Genomic DNA, 18561 nt, shown 5'->3' with positions numbered 1-18561 from the left:
TTTATATTTTATAGTAGGACTAGAAATTAGCGTATAATTAAATTGGTAAATGACGAACGCTTGGGTGTCTTGGTTAAAGGTGTGAATCCCTCGAAAATTTATGAAAGAACTATCACTCAAACAACCCGAAGCGTGGTTTTAGATAACAAAGTGAACAATTAATCAAGAAGTGATGACTAATTCTTAACGAACCTTCTTGTGTGAGATCACTTAACACAATTTGTATTTCAATTAAGACAGTTCGATTTATTTGATACTGGGCTTAGTTAGTGTCAGAATGGATTCATTTGCTGCGCTTTGGTCCAATTGTTTTTAGATGAAATTACAGAGTAATGTATTGTTACAGAAGTGTTTTAATGGCCGGGTTGATATAGCGCATAGTAATAACAATAATTCAACAATGGACAGGAATTTAAAGCATTTGCTCTCGCGGTTTCAATTGGTGCCCGGTTTTGCTAGGTATCTAATCCGTGCTTTGTTCCCTGATTTCTTTTGTATAATGGAACCTATTTTATAAAAGCCAAAACACGTTTTATTATGAACTTTCACTTTTCATCCATTGTCTATACGCAACAACAACACAACCGTTGACTATCAGTATAAATCTGTTGGGGGGGGGGGGGTATTGTCTATATCACCCTTAGTGGATGTGAACGTAAAACTCCAGGAAAGAACGAACGAATGAACGTACATATTTTTATTTTCATTTATAATGAGGTCTACTAATTAAAGTACAAAGAGCACTTTCCTTTCATTATGTGTTACTGCCATTTTCCCTGCGAAAATATTATGGCTAAGGCCGTATTTTTTGGCATCTAAGAAATGAGGTTTAAAGTCCTATCAATAAAATTAAGGTACCAAACCAAAGGGGCGCCGAGTCGAACCACAACTGCTATTATCGGTAAATATTCAATTAGCGAATTACATGTATGATATGACCTTAAGGATATCACACCTCCATTGTGGGTGACCAGATTACAGACCACATTACAGACCACATACAATCTGTGCCGATAAATTTAGGTATAGATTTTAGCGCTTCCTTGTGAAAATACGGCGTTGCGTAATAATAATTATTACGCAACGCCGTATTTTTACAAGGAAGCGCTAAAATTTACAATTATTGTAAACAACAGGTTTCACACTTGCAATCGTGGGAATGTTTGTACAACAGACAAAAAGTCGGAATACTTATGCCGCTATTGATCCAATCAAGGGCCATTATTTCATTTCTACCGCTCACAATTTTATAAATTAAATTCCAATTGAGGTAAATTATCGATATAGAGCACTGGACGCAGTGGCGTGAATAGGTCTAGTGATGCCCTTTGTTAAGCCTTTGTTTATCTTCCCACAATTTGTGCATAGAAACTGGTCGTTTTGAGAAAATAGAGTGTGCAAAAAGAATTTGTAAATTATGTAATTTGAAAAAAATAGAAGATGAATACCATCATATTATTATATATCCATATTTATATGATTATAGGAAAAAATATATAAAATCTTACTATTTTCTTAACCCGAATCTTTTTAAAATTTTTCATTTATTATCGGTACAAAATATCAAAGAACTGAATAATCTAGGCTTATATCTTTCTCTTACCGATAAAAAACGTAATGAATACATTTGGTTTCTTTCAAAATAGAATTATACCATAATATATAATTTGTTTAGATTTATAAGATTTATGTGGAGTCATTACACAGTTTTAAATAAAGTTCAATTTTATTTATATCTTTCACTTTCCGACCACAAACGAAATGTGTATTTTAGGTCTTTGTCAATAACAATACTAAACAATAACTGTATATATTTGTATATTATATTTATTTATTGTATTTTTTATTACATTGTATCTGATAAGTCGTATAAAGAATTGAATAAAGTGTAAAGTTTGTATGTCCCAACTCCTCAACTATAGGGCCTAATACTAAAACATATGTGGGGTTGGATGGCTGAATGGTTAGCAAGTGCGCGCTGTATCATAAAGTCTGTCATTGAGTCAACTGGCGTGGTTTCAAATCCACGGGTGTACGTGACAAGAAGTAGGGTCGCCTGTCCAACCTCGTGTGTTTTCTCCGGGTCGTCCGGTTTCCTCCCACTGCTAAAGACCCCTACGCGCAAGCGAATTATTGAAATAAAATTAAACCATATGTTAGTCCGAAATGACCTAGGTTGTGTCGAGTGGACGTTAAACCCCATTTCTCTCCCTCTCTCTCGCTAAAACATTTGAGAAAAGAAGATATTTTTCAAGTAGGCCTATGTAAAAACAGATTAAATAATCTCTGATTGACATTTAGCGATTGAGCAGTTAACAGTTTTAAATATTAAAAAAAAAAAAACATAGTCAATGTCAGTCGTTGATTAGATATCTCTACGATACGGATGCCCAGGGTATTTTTTTATCGAAAACAATCGCTGATTTATACCCATATAGCACGACTTGTCGACAAGTAGTGTTTTTCTTATCATTCAAGTTAACGGTGATAGTTTTAAATATTAAAAAAAACATAATTAATTTCACTCTTTGATTAAGTTCCCCCTGAATCGGATGCCCGGTGCGGATGCCCGGGGGTCGTCGTCCCTCTCTGCACGCCATTGATAATTGGACGGCTTGATGATGAAAAACTAATTGCTATGGGAAAAACACGTATATTACATAATGTTGTAACTGGTTATCAAATTTCTAGATGAAATCGGTTACCTGTAACGTGACATCGCCGATTCCTTCGCGATGTTCATCAATTGATTGTTAGATATATTGTAAAACATTATTTTTCGTAGAACATGATAGTGTATGGTGGTAGATATATATCGTAATTTTTTTTAGGTAATGATATTGCACAAACAAAGCAATATGTACGTTAAAAACAACTGCTGGTGTATATGTGTTTTTGTTTTAATTCTAGCCAGTTACTTAATGCCATAATTATGTTTGCCATAATAAGTATGTGTTTTTGTTTTAATTCTAACCAGTTACTAATTGCCACTTAAATATTATGATATTGTACGGTGGTAGATAAATTATAAACATTTTTTTTAGAACAAGATGTTTTAGAATATTGTAATATGGTAGACCATATTATATTGATCCCGTATAGTTAAGAGAGAGAGAGATATTGGGTTTAACGTCCACTCGACACAAACTAGGTCATTTCGAGACTAACACATGATTCAATTTTATTTCAATAATTCGCTTGCGCGTAGGGGTCTTTAGCAGTGGGAGGAAACCGGAGGACCCGGAGAAAACCCACGAGGTTGGACAGGCGACCCTACTTCTTGTCACTTACAACCGGGGATTCGAAACCCCACCAGTTGACTCAATGGCAGACCGTATGATACAGCGCAGCGCGCACGTGCTAACCATTCGCCCCCCCCCCCCCGCGTATAGTTAAGAGAATAAACCATAAACTAGTTTTTGTTTAAAACTGTTGGATACCTATTGGGGGTAGTTGACTCACCTTGATGCTGCGTATCTAAATTATTAGGAGTGGGTTATTCAGGGATGAATATGAATACCCAATCGCTTGAATGACACCTTATTGCTAATTGCTGAACATCCCTGCTTTTGCTTCATATTCGGCAGGTTGGGGGATGGGGTGTCAACGTATCATAATGGTCTGTCACGGGGTAGGGTCGCCTGTCCCATCTTCGTGGGTTTCCTCAGCGTCCCCCAGTCCCCCCCCCCCCATTGCTAAAGGCTCCTACGCATAAGCGAATCATTGAAATAAAATTGAAAAATATGTTAGTTCAGAAATGAACTGGGTCGTGTTGAGTGCACGTTAAATCCCATTTCTCTCTCTCTCTCTTTTCAAGATGTGGTTGCGTGAAGCTATAGACGGCTCATCTTTCATTTGTATTGGTGATTGGGTAACTGTATACATTCATGGTTTGGATTCATATATTTACCCATGGCCCGCTTTCATACGGGCTACGAATACCACGAAATGAAATGAAATGAAATGAATGGGTTTAACGTCCTACTGTTCTGCTCCTATACTGCGCTAATGAAGACGGGCATACGCCAAACCGTGTGCTATGAGGGAAATTTTGCCCGGGCAGCGTTACTATCGCCTACTCTTATATCGAATTTTAACTGCCAAGGGATCTTTTACGTGCATTCAAATGTATACACGGGAACTCGGTTTTTCGTCTCACCCGAAGGACTAGACAGCTGTCCTTGTCAGTCCCTTTCGTTCTACACCACTGACAAGGGGAAACCACTTCGGAAAATCCCGATGAACTTTCTCGGCCAATGCAGGAATCGAACACCCGACCTCCAGGCTAGCGAGCCAGCGTCTTACCCACCTAGCCACCGTGGCACCTGAATGCCACGAAGCGTAGATGGTTTCTTGAAGTTCGTAAGTGATTCTTATTTGATCTTATACACAATCGTATGGTTCGTAGCAGTCCGTAGTTCGACCACGATAGTATTTGACAAACAACTTTGTCAAAAACTTTCGTAACTCATTCGTATCTGACTCGCTAGTACAATTCCTAAATGTTACTTTCATTTCGTACCTTTATCGTAACTGACTCGCTAGTACAATTCCGGATTCTTTCAGTTCGTACCTTTATCGTAACCCTCTCTATACCTTGACATTCGGCATATTTTTCACCCCATTACCCACGAATCATCGTAACTCGTTCGTCACTATTCGTAACTGCTTCGTGGCTACCCCCGATTCTCTACGATCTTTTTGATTTCTTTGCCGAATCGCAACGAATTACGATTAATTTTGATTCGCCACTATTCGGGGAGATTCGTGGCAAGCAGTCGTAGCCCACGTGAAAGCGGGCCACAAGGGCAGACAATATTTTATGATTTAATTTAAATCAGAATAATGAAGTAAACGTATTTGTTTGTTTTTTTTAACTGGATGAATTTGTATACATTTATTATCTCCCGTAAACATAAAAGTAATTGTACTTTATCTACTTTAAGTTATTTTGTTATTGTTTACGAATCCGGGTAAAGGTGCAACATCATTAAACCGAGATGCTGTACAAACTAGTAGAACAAGAAAACTGACGAGGGATTCGTGGGCAAACAATGAAGTCGATTGCCGTGAACTTGTGTGGAATATACAATGGTGTGAATAACTGTAACGAAGAAAGCGAAATGATTAATTCCAGTACCCAAATTCTTTAAGAAACATCTCTTTCAATACAAATTGATGAAGAGATTCTTCTACAACTGGATTTTTTAATTAACAATTATCTCAGCAACGATCATGGAATCGATAACGGAACGCTACAGGGCTCGATAATTAGTCCCATCTTGTTCAATATTATAGTAAATGACATAAAAATGTACCCCCGAATGAGATTCTTTTTGGCGATTCAACTTCCACAATATTGGGTATTTGTAAAGGATCAAAAACCCGTCAGATAACAACGATAAGATACTTTAATAAAGCCGTTTAGATTCAATTATAAATTGGTACAGTGTTTGTAAAACTACTCCATTTTCAACCAGATTAAGATCGAGATAATCACTAAGTGATGTGTGAATATTGTTATAAGGCAATCTGCGGAATTCCTTTATCATATACCCCAAATAATTTCTCGAGAACAAAAGCTCCCAAACTTGGCGATGTCGATTTCGTCATTTTCAGACCTAAATCACTCACCGTTTACTTAAGAAATGACCGTTTATTATCGTAGGATCAATAAACTGGACACCGTACTTACGAATCCAATATAGATGATTTTCGATTCAAGAAAACGTGAATGCTTCATAGTTCTTTATATTTGACCCAAAATGAATAAAGATAATATGATAAGATCTAACAGTAGCGTAAGAATGATTGTCACCTGTCCACAATTTCAGGTGATGAATTAGGTTGTCAACGACAACAACACAATAGGGTATTCTTTTACTTAACATATTTTTTAAACCTGTTAGGTGTATACATATAGAAGATTGAGGATGGTTTGTACCGAAAGATGCAATTTTAAACTGATTTCTGCAGTGCAAGTGTGGACTGGATGCTAATCATATTAACTCACATTGAGACTCTCTATACCAATTCTCCTTTTTAAAACTTTAAGAAATCGGTTATAAAAAAATAAATTATATTCTGTTCCAATTTGCACAGAAACTGCCAAAATAAGCAGATAGATATTCATAAACAAACTTATAATATATTGCAATACAAAGTGTGACTTCAGGACGTGTTTTATAGCCCGATATACGATATATATGGTCTCTTTTATTTACCCAACACCATTTAACCCGTGATCGTCAATTCTTTACACATTACGATATAACACGCGATCGTCAACTCTTTAACCAACACGATATAACACGCGATCGTCAATTCTTTACCCAACACGATATAACATGCGATCTTCAAAACTTTACCAAGCATGATATAACACACGATCGTCAGTTACCCAACACGATATAACATGCAGTCGTATGTTTTTTACCCAATACGATATAACACCCGGTCGTCAACTCTTTACCCAACACGATATAACATGCGATCGTCAACTCCTTACTCAACACGATATAACACACGATCGTCAGTTCTTTACCCAACACGATATAACACGCAGTCGTCAGTTCTTTACCCAACACGATATACCACGCGATTGTCAATTCTTTACCCAACATGAACTAACACGCGATCGTCAACTCTTTACCCATCACGTGATCGTCAATTCTTTAATCCAACACGATCTATCAAAACAAAAACAATGGGAATTGGTCAAAGATTATGGATATTTATTAATTACTTAGTAAATAAAACTGAATTGTTAATGTGTACATCAACTGGACACGTGTGTCTGGTTATTTCTTTAAAGGGCTAACCTGGAGTGATGTTAACCTACAATCGTCAGACAACTGGACAGCTTCAAAACCAGCGATCTTGACAGATTCCTATTTGGTACCGTCGAATGGACGTTAAACCTCTCTCTCTCTCTCTCTCTCTCTCTCTCTCTCTTTCTCTCTCTCCTATTTGGTACCCACAATGGGAAGTTTAAGATGGGTTCAAGGACCAATAGTACCCACAAGTTACTGATAACCGAAGGGCCGCGTTAGTTGAACAGTAGGGGCTCTGTGTAGATGGACAAATTTCATAAAAGTCGGGTGAAATCAATCGGTTTTCTTGAATAAAAGCCTTTTATCATAGCAAGCCCCGAGTTTGTTTGAACTTAGATTTTTTTTTTTGAATCTCGACTAGAATTTGAAGTATGTTCACCCAATTGCCAATGTATCATAATGCAAACTAAGTAAAACCCGCTACATGTATAATTAATTATAATATCAATAAAGTTATATGTCACGTATTCTCCTGAGTACATCAATAAAGTTATATGTCACGTATTCTTCTGAGTACAAGGGTTTGTAATTTGTTGAGAGGCGAGTAGATGTGTATTTTTATTTTTCAAATAAAGAAGGTGAAGAAATAAGTTAATACAAAAAACTGATGTAAATTCCAGTATAGGGTATAATGTATATTTAGACAATAATAGTAGTATTAACTCACAGCTAAGCATTACTATTGTATTTGAATTAACAATTTGTGATCGGATACATTGCACAATGTTATTTAAAGATACATTATGAGAGATTAGATAAAGAGCCGACAGTTCTCACTATAATAATTAAAAACTAGATAATGTAAAGGGAATTTGCTGAAAATTTTAGTCAAATTGATCCACTCTGAACCGAGATTTTAGTGATTCAATTTTCGGCCTAGCCTCGATCATCATTACTAAAGTCGGTACGATAAAAAAAAACATGGTCTCAATTATCCATTTCGTCATTAAATCATGAATAGAAGTCGAACAGCAAATCGGAACATAATCCAATAAACATCGCAGACTAGCGATGACACTGAGAGTTGATTATGGTCTGTATCAATTAATTAATATCTAATTAATAATTAAGATAAAAATTTCAGGCCTAAAGAAAGACCCGCAATAGACAGATTTAGCTCTTGCATAATGTATGTTTAATATCTAATTTCTCTTTTTTTTAAATAGAATACAATCTGATTAAAACACAGATCCTATTTCGATTCGTATATTATAATTTAAAATTTCGTTTTACTTGTCTTCACTACCCTAGAATCTGGAAGAGTTGTTATATAAGCCGCGTTTTGGTTAATGTAAGGGTGCGATATCAATTCTGTTGAAGCAGACGTTAAAGCACCACCAATAATGTAAGGGATTAGCCAATAAAGCGGTCTGTTACGGCGACACCGAACTGTGGGTGTACCACTACAGTACAAACGTCAACGCTGGTTAATATTAATCTACGTCTGACGTCATAGGGTCAAAAGCCGTTCGCATGACTTCTGATGCGACCTATCACTAAAACCGGTCAGATCTTCATGTAGTGTAGGCTATCGAAAGTATAAAATAACGAAACGAAATATAGCTCAGGGGCCTGTTTCACGAAATTTTAACTAAAGATAAAATCCATATTTTAGTAGATACTTCAATTTTGATTGGCTAAGCACCAAAATCAATCTAATATTATCCAATCAAATTACAAAAATTTGGATTTTATCTTAGTTAAAATTTCGTGAAACAGGCCCCTGTATTTTAATCAGATTGAATAGAATATACATATTCCTCGAAACAGTCTCGGAGATGCCTCACAGTGGTAAAATTACAGAACGTGCTGATAACAACACAATGGGTGGAAGGCGATGATTATTTATGCCAACAGAAATACAAAACTAAATGGGTCGCGAACAGCATTTCAGAATTAAGAAATTAATAGACAAAGCAAGATCTTCATATATTTAAAGTCATGTCATTTTTAATTAGCAAGCAGTGAATTACATAAAATAAACTCCTCTAGTATAGCACAAATCAATTTGTGCAGAAAACGCCATACCAGTCTGTTGAAGACCGATTGTTGGACTGAAAGGGCGGCCGCCCAAAAATGAATTGCTTGATGTGGACTATACTCTTTTTTATTGGGGGGGGGGGCGAATGGTTAGCACGTGCGCGCTGTATCATACGGTCTGTGATTGAGTCAACTGGCGGGGTATCGATTCCCCGGTTGTACGTGACAAGAAGTAGGGTCGCCTGTCTAACCTCGTGGGTTTTCTCCGGGTCCTCCGGCTACCTCCCACTGCTAAAGACCCGTACGCTCAAGCGAATTATTCAAATAAAACTGAGCCGAAATGACCTAGTTTGTATCGAGTGGACGTTAAACCCCATCTCTCTCTCTCTCTCTCTCTCTCTCTCTACCCGTGTAATATTTATTGGTGTATTCCCATGAAGGCACAGTTACCGACCATGAACAAAATTAATCCTTCCCCTGAAGGCGCAGATGTCGACTTGTTGGCTTTTGTTTGAAGAGAGGCATGTTGTTTTTAGGACACAATTAACAGTGTTAAAGATTTTAATCGTTTTTTATCCCTAAAAACTGGATTCCCACTAATACGCAGAAAATTGACATGCGCCTTCCTGAGAATAAACCGTATGATTTACAGTAAATATATAACTGATTTAGAGATAATTGTGCATGCTCGGATTAAAGTACCTGTAATCACACCCACTAATCCTTTTATGTGTGAAATAGCTTTATTTAACGTCCACTTCCACCGAGGTGATATCGCAGACAAGAAATAAGCTAATGGCTTAGTTTTAATCCCTTAAATTTCAATTTTCAACTCAGCAACAAGAAATACGAGGTTTTATGAATTTTAGACCCATTCCGTCACTATCTACGACTTTATGCGAAGTAATCGGGCTTTAACCTAAAATGTCCAGGGTTCCATTCTCGATGAGGGTGTACACGTAAAAGATCCTTTGACAGCTGGAATTCGATATAAGAGTAGGCAAAATTTCCCTCATAGCACACTGTATATATAGCGTTTGCCCGCCTTCGTTAGCTTAGTGGGAGCAGAACAGTGGGAAGTTAAACCCCATTTCATTTCATTTCCAGACCAACTAAAAATATTTTCGGATTTGTCTACTGGTTACGCTGCAATTTGAATTGTGTACGTTTCGTTTCGCATAACAATTAACCCAGATACTTCATTTTATGTCCTCCAGGCTCAAAAACACTCTCACTGTAATAAAATGGAGTCAACCGAGTTGTTAAAGACATTATATTATAGGCGAGGAGTCGGCCATTACATGACATGTTAGCTAAAGTGACATTTGATAAAAAGAAGACATATTAATTACTATGGCGCTGAACCTGGCACAAAATTAATTGTAGGGATTAATATTTTTAATTTTAAAATGTTTTGAAATATTTTGCATTTTTTAAGGGTCTGTGACTGCGAGAATTGGGAGCGACGATGGCTCTGGAGATTCGGGGTTAGAGAAAAAGGTCCAGCGTGGCTGAAAATGAAATGAATGAAATGGGGTTTCACGTCCTACTTTTCTGCACCGATTGGGCTAATGAAGACAACCAGCGTGGTTAAGTATGTCGACTGTATATACTTTATTTCATTTCCTTGTTCTATTTTGAAACTGGATTGTGATATTCTTATTGGTTGAAATAATTTTTGTTAAACAACAAGCATCTGTTTATAAACTACATGTGTATTATAAGTCAAATTAACTCTACCCTCGTAATGACTTCATTAGATGTTTACAACATAATAAACGATAACGAAATATAATTATGTACAGTAAATTCTAATTTAATTTGATCTGGCTTATCATCATATTTTCTACAATGCGGGATGAGGAAAGGTGGGGGCGTTGGATTAAGGATTAATTATGTTATGCAGAATTAATTTGACAAGCTATGTTATTGTTGTAGATCACATACGATCGATATAATGATATATAATATTACACTTTGTATATTGCTCAGTGAGTGTAAGAAGGGAATGTTTAAAAAAATGATGGGTCTATTTTGGAACAAGAATGTTATTCTAATCTATTTTCAACAATTTTAGCAGTTGTGTTGTGATGAATTATACCTTCCATTATAAATGTCATTTAAGGATATAATCTTAGTAAATGATTTTGTTTCACATCCACAGGAAATTAAAGATACATTATGGAAGATTAGATAAAGAGCTGGTAGTACTCACTACAATAGTTAAAAACTAGATAATGCAAAGGGAATATGCTGAAAATTTCAGTCAAATTGCTTCACTCTAAGCCGGGAAAACATTTTAAAATCACTGTAGCCTCGATTGTCATTATTACCACTGTCACGATAATTATCCACTTTTGCGGTTAGTGATCAATGGACGTTGAACAGCAGATCGGATTCAAATCCAATGAAAATCGGACACATAAGATGGCATCGAGAGTTCATTGTGGTCTTTTGATGTTAATAAATGTCTAATTAATAGTTTATATAACATTTCGGGCATAGAGAAAGGCCTGCCATAGGTAAATTTACCTCATGCATAATGTATGTTTAATGTAAGGACTCTATATATATTTTTAGGGCTATGTAGTCGGTTGCAAACTACAATATAATTGCAAAGGTTGACTGTCTGAAAGAAATATCATTCCAAATATGGTTCAGTTCCATTGAGTATGTAAAAAGATGTGACGAATTCAAAATTCCACCGATCTATCTATGCTGTTCCATGTGTAACAAATCTTTATTTGTCTCCGTGAATCAAATTGAAGGGTCTGTTTTAAAGCCGACGGAATCCAACCCGGGATATTATCTTTAGCGTTGGTATTTTGATTCCGTTTTCTTAATATAAATAGTAGATTTGTGTACACATTGGCGTGGATTCAGCGGGAATAAATTTGATCTTTTCCGAAATAGTCAAATCACACATGGTTATTTTAACAACCGCGGTGCAGCTACACTAAACCACCAATCTGTGAACTTTTTGAGAATTTTCATTCCTACCATATCTTTGTAAATACTAAGATTCCAGTCATATTGTAGTTTGCAAAGGATTTAAAATCTCTCAAATATCTTCCAGCAGTTTTAGTTTATTTTAGATAAATAAACGAAAACCTATGTTATTTATACTCAGTGACTTTTCAAATTCGTAAGTATTTAATATAAGCAAGAGATAGTTTATGCCCAAGGAAGGTCGTTTTTTATTTCATCTCTGACAGTTGTTGATGAATTGAAGAACATAAATTGTATAAGCTACCGAGAACAAATTTCCTAAAGGAAACATTTTAACAATAAAAGATTAAACAAAACTAAAGAACAATGAAATATCCACTCTTTTCATTTTTATTGTCCGGTATTCTAGATTTGTTCGTTTCAGCACATTAAAGGAGCCCTCCGCTGTTCTACGTTTTGTACATTTCAGCACGTTAAAGGAGTTCCCCCACCCTCAATGTTCTTGGTATTTTGTTCACTTAAGCCTGTTAAAGGTGCCCTTCGCTATTCCAGGTTTAGTTAATTTCAACATGTTAAAGGAGACCCCACTGTTCTCGATTTTGTTCGTTCCAGCACGTTAAAGGAACCCTGGGCTGTCCTACTTTTTGTTCATTTCAGCACGTTTAAGGTGCCCCTCCCCTCACTCCATGCTGTAGGTTTTGTCATTTTGTGTGTCCTGTAAAATCTGGAACTGTGATTTTAAACACGAGGAGCGTTTTGATTCAGAACAAAATAAAATGTTGAAATTTACTTCATCAGATGTTATTTAATTCAGCTATGAATTCAGCACAGCATAAAGAATTAAGAGAGGGTATCAAACGAGGACCCAGTATTCAAAAATTAAGAAAGACCCTCCACCCAACACTCATCAATGTATAATCCATATTGCTTAATTTTTGTCAGTGTATTTTTATGTCAATCAAATAATATTTAAAACTTATTAAAAGGGGGGTGGCCAGGCCACTGAGGTTACGGCTACAGCGGTTAAGAAATGAAATGGGGTTTAACGTCCTACTGTTCTGCTCCGACTGGGATAATGAAGACGGCCATACGCCATACAGTGTGCTATGATGGAAATTTTGACCGGACAGCGGCGCTAAGGCCTATTCTTATTTCGAATTCCAACTATCATGGGATCTTTTACGTGTACGCCAAAATGGGACCTCGGTTTTTCGTCCCATGCGAATGATTACACGCTGCACCTCCCATTGCTATGCCAGTTTTGATACGATCTCAGTATAATGTTAACAAAAAAAGTTCATCTCAGACTTACCATTTATACATTTAGCTTTAGGGCATGATTTCATGAGAAAACGTCCTGTTTTTAAAGACAGGAGTGGCAGCCACCTATTTTGTTTTGACTATATTTAGTAGGTTTCATGTCGAGATGTCAGTTGCCTGTCGTGACAGGGTCAGTCCAGGTTAAGTTAGGGGAATATTATACGAGGTACATGGGTAAATTTATGTAGACAATATAGAATATTTAAATAAATTATAAGCGGTTGACAGGCGTGAGGCAAATGACTTAGTTTTTTCATTTCTTTTATTGCACAACTAAGCGTTTATTATGCACCTCAGAAGGAGTAATGGAGTCGTTTGCCGGCGTCGTAAAATTTATACCCTACCAATAAAATTGTTTAAAAATAGTTAACATTAAAATTTAGTACATTCAAACTTTACCAATTTATCTTCTAAGTATGGAGTAAGATCATCATGATTTCATGCATAATAAATTGTCTCAATGGCGTTTAGTAATTCAACTGGAATAAACAGATCACAATTCTATGAAATAAAATTACTCGACACAAACTAGGTCATTTCGGGACTAACATAATTATGGTTCAATTTCATTTCTAAATTCGCTTGGGTCTTTAGCAGTGGAAGGAAATCGGGGGATCCGGAGAAAAACCGCGAGGTTGGACAGGCGACCCTACTCCTTGTCACGTACAAGCGGGGAATTGAAACCACGCCACTTCACTCACTGACAGATCTTATGATGCAACGCGCACGCCTTAATCATTCGCCCACGCCCACACTCATTGGTTGATAAAGACTTGTGTAGTCTAGTCGATGCGTCGCGCAGTAATAAGCAGTAAATGTGTCCTATGATTCCCTGGATATTAATGTGGTAACAAACCAATACCAGACGATGAGATTTTTTTCTACTGCTTGGGTTTGTTTTGTGTTAATCCACTTATTCGTAGGAGGTGTGGCGCCGGGGTATGGGGTTGGGTGGGACTGCGGTGTGCTTTGTGGTTACAGATCAGATGATCTCTATTTCTTACCAACGATATCGATCTTCGATTCCTATTAAACATAATAGAAGTTGTGTCAAATGTCTTACACCCAAAGGTGGGACTGCGAGTGGTCTAAGTCGTGCGCTTTAGATCATAAGGTCAGTTATTGAATCAAGTGGCGTGGTTTCCATTCCCAGATTGTACATGAGAAGGCAACCTGATTAAAACACAGATCCTATTTCGTTTCGTTTTTTATAGTTCAAAATTTCGTTTTACATGTCTTCACTACACTAGGATCTGGAAGACTTGTTATATTACCGACGTTTTGGTTGAAGTGAGGGATTAGCCAATGAAACGGTCTGGTACATTGACCCCATTTCTCTTGATCTAAAAGATCCCTTGTCAGTTGGAATTCGATATAAGAGTAGGTACAGCGCCGCTGTCCGGGCAAAATTTCCCTTATAGCATACTATATGGCGTATGCCCATCTTCATTTGCCCAATTCGGAGCAGAATAGTAACACGTTAAACCCCATTCCATTTCATTTTATCTCTTACACCTGGAAGCTATAAATATCCTTGATCAAAGGGAGGTAACTACAATATCCAAACGTAAACAAAATGGTCTGAAATTGCTTTTCATTTAGACTTCCACGGCCTTGTAGAAATAATTTTTGTAATCAACCTTCGTCATTAACGTTTAGTTTTGTAGAAAAAAGAATTGACGGTCTATGGGTACCATAGCATAAGTGGTGGATATTCCAGCTTCATTTAGAACAGTGTTTTCCGAGGGGTCCGTGAAATATAGGCCCTAGATTCGAGTTATTTTTACGTGTTGATATTGCGGTTATTACCAGTACTACCTATCTTGGAGAACACTAGCAATGAAAAATAAATTCTACCTCTGTCAAAACATTTGCTGTCATTTAATAGATTTCCGAAGCACGAGACATTAGTTTATAGCAAGGTCAGGGAAATACAAGTTGGAACCCGTCTTCATTAGCCCAGTTCGGAGCAAAACAGTAGGACGTTAAACCCCATTTCATTTCATTTACAAGTTGGAAAATAGATGATGACCAGACGAAACGAGATTCGACTATTTTCAGAATTTCATAGTATTATATTTGTATTGTCGTACAAGGAGAAGGTCGGTATTTTCTTGAGTGACAAACTTTGGTGTCAATGTTATCAATAATAATTATTCATCGGGACTTTCCAGCGTGGTTCCTTCTTGTCGGTGTTACAGGACCGAGGGCCTGGCAATTGGCAACGTATAGTCTTTCGAATAGTCTATAGTCACGATACCGAATCGTGTACACATTGGCGTGCACGTTAAAGATCCCTTGGCAGTTGGAATTCGATATAAGAGTAGGCCGTAGCGCCGCTGTCCGGACAAAATTCCCGTTCAAAAGTAAAGTTAATGTTTTATCAGATTTCGAGCACTTTATCTTGCCCATTAGATTATATTGTGCCAAGCAGAGTGGCTGCAGACAAAATGTTTTAATCCATAGTCTATTCAGTACACATTTGCGGCATTCAATTAAAAGAAATGTAAAATTAGTGTTTTATTAGATTTCGAGCACTTTATATTGCCAACTAGATTATATTTTGCCAAGCAGCGTGGCTCCAAACAAAATGTTTTAATCCACAGTTAATTCAGTACACCTTCGCGATATTCAATAAACAGAAAAATAAAATTAGTATTTTATTAAACTTCGGACACTTTATTTTGCCTACTGGATTATATCATAATATTTTTCCCACTTAACCCGTCTGCCCGAAAAGTCAGTTTTCCAAATAGTTTTGAATAATAACATGCAGACAAAATTAAATATAGGGTTACGTTTTACATATGGTAACCATATAAGTAAATAAAATCTTGTGAATTGTGTAATTTAGCAGTTATAAAAATCGAAAGTAATTTTGTATTTGGGATTTTACACTCACGGGGTTTTAGCTCAGATGACTATACACACATTTTTGTTAGACTAACATAATCTGAACCGAGCTTGAAAACCACTGAAGTTACACACCGGGACTCGAACATGGCAATTCTAAAGGTTTTGTGGGGCTATGACGTAAATACATGGAATATTATGAGTTGGATGGTGACGGGGAGAGAGAGAGAGAGAGAGAGAGAGAGAGAGAGAGATGAGGTTTAACGTCCACTCGATACAAACTAGGTCATTTCTGGACTAACATATAATTAAATTTAAATTCAATAGTTCGCTTGCGCTTAGGGTTCTTTAGCATTGGGAGGAAATTAGAAAAACCCGGAGAAACCCAACGAGGTTGGACAGGCGACCCTACTTAACACCTTGTTACGTACAAGCGGTGAATGGAAACTACGCCGCTTGACTCAATGACATCTTCTGATTCAACGCGCACGTGTTAACCATTCGGCGACCACCCAAACCCACTAAATAATAATAGAACAAAATACAATGTTTATTATTAAACTGGCTGGAAGTAACAAAAAAAAAAAACAAAAAAAACCAATAAAAATCATTTTTGTTCTAAATATTACGTTTTGTAACAAATCATTATCAAACAATTTCCGGATTATTACTAAATTGAATGTTTATTACAAAACTGGTTTCTACAGTAGAAACCTTATATGAAGTAAATTTTCATTTTTTGTAAAGACAAGGCATTATTCTCAAAATAAACGTTTATGACAAAACGGTTTTAACACATCTTCATTGTGGATTTATTGTACTTTTTATCCCATACTTTTCATAAATTCTAGCGCAGAAATAAATACAAAAATAGACATTAATTAATGAGTAAAGATTTTCTAAAAGACATTTGTGGTAGACACGGTTGGCGTAATACATATTCAATGTCAGCTGGTCATTCCGCATTTGGAGTCATTTGTCAGGTATATTTTTTAAGGATAAATTATGGGAGATTAGATAAAGAGCGGGGAGTTCTCACTATAATAGTTAAAAACTACATAATGTAAAGGGAATTTGCTGAAAATTCCAGTCAAATTGATCCAGTCTGAACCGAGATTTTACCGATTGAATTTTCGGCCTATCCTCGATCAGCATTACTAAAGTCGGTACGATAAAATACATATTCCCGATTATCCATTTCATGATTAAATCCTGAATGAAAGTTGAGTAGCAAATCTGATCGTAATCCAGTAAATATCGCAGGCTAGCGATGACACCGAGAGTTGATTATGGTCTGGATAAGTTAAAATGAAATGAAATGAAATGGGGTTTAACGTCCTACTGTTCTGCTTCTAAACTGGGTTAATAAAGTCGGGCATACGCCATACAGTGTGCTATGAGGGAAATTTTGCCCGGGCAGCGGCGCTACGGCTTACTCTTATATCGAATTCCAACTGCCAAGGGTTCTTTTACGTGCACGCTAATATGTACACAGGACCTCGGTTTCCGTCCTATCCGAAAGACTAGACAGCTGTCCTTGTCAGGCCCTCCGCCTGCATCACTGACAAGGGGAAACCACGCCGGAAAATCTGGATGAACTTTCTCGGCCAATGCAGGGAGCGAACACCCGGCCTCCAGGCTAGCGAGCCAGCGTCTTACCCACTAAGCCACGTGATTCCCCATGGATAAGTTAATTAATGTCTAATTAATAATTTAGATAATATTTCATCCCTGAAGAAAGACCTGCAATAGGCAGATTTAGCTCTTCCATAATGTATGTTTAATAAGCCTGATGAATTCTGTGTGAAACACCCTTAAAACGACCACCCTTAGATTGTAGGACTCTTTCTATAACACCACTTAAACGTTCCCGTTAATTTCGAGACGTTACATAGTCAGCAGTTTTCGTTGAATATAAGTTTTTGCTTTTATGTTATAAATATTTTATCTATGGAATCCAAGAAAGTTACATTTCAAGCAAGCAACTACTGAATTCAATTTTGTAAAAAAATCCTTATCTGCGAATATTTTGGTAAGTAAACAACTAGTATTTATTGTATATGTGTATTACTATTGTAGTATCTATGAAATGTGAGAGAGGTACATTATAAACAAACAACAATAGATTGAAAATTTAAAAAATCAATTGAATAAAAACCTTACCTTCCAATATTTTGGTTTAATCTAAAATTGTCCAGGTATCCAAGGTGGTTTGAGTCCAGGTAAGATACTGTAGTATACTATTTTTATATACTTTACTCTTGTCATAATATAATTTTATTTTTATTTCCTTTCGTTTAATTGTTATGATTTTGAAACCACGTGCTTACTATGAATATTGTATATTATAATAAAGGTGTAGGAAGGCTATATACAACCTACACTGTTAAACATAAAGTTGTATCACAGAGAATAGAATTAAACGTAACAGAACATCCTCATTGTAAGGATTTCTTTTTGTTTTGAGTTGTTTTTGTTATTTTGTTTTTTGTTATTGAAATGAAATGGGGTTTAACGTCCTACTGCTCTGCACAAACTGGGCTGAAGACGGTTTTTATTTATTTATTTTTTTTTTTGTTTATTTATTTTGAGCTTCTTGTTCTCTTTTTTATTTATTTATTTTTGG

General features: G+C 36.4%; 1 protein-coding gene across 2 annotated transcripts in view; it reads right to left on the bottom strand.

Annotated features, from left to right (window-relative positions):
- LOC126825203 (sulfate transporter) overlaps positions 1–18561 on the bottom strand; it is a 40544-nt gene that overhangs the window by 16981 nt on the left and 5002 nt on the right. Inside the window, exon 1 of one of the 2 annotated variants that reach the window (XM_050554760.2) lies at positions 18099–18185. The exons of the other annotated variant lie outside the window; for it this stretch is intronic. The gene's annotated coding sequence lies outside the window, so the exon portion shown is untranslated. Of the gene's footprint in view, positions 1–18098; positions 18186–18561 lie in introns of those variants that run through there. 2 annotated transcript variants of the gene reach the window in all.

The sequence above is a fragment of the Patella vulgata genome, chromosome 6 (genome assembly GCF_932274485.2).
Source record: "Patella vulgata chromosome 6, xgPatVulg1.2, whole genome shotgun sequence".
NCBI lineage: Eukaryota > Metazoa > Mollusca > Gastropoda > Patellidae > Patella > Patella vulgata.
Note: the sequence above shows the minus strand (reverse complement) of the source record. Positions and strands in the feature narration are given on the sequence as shown.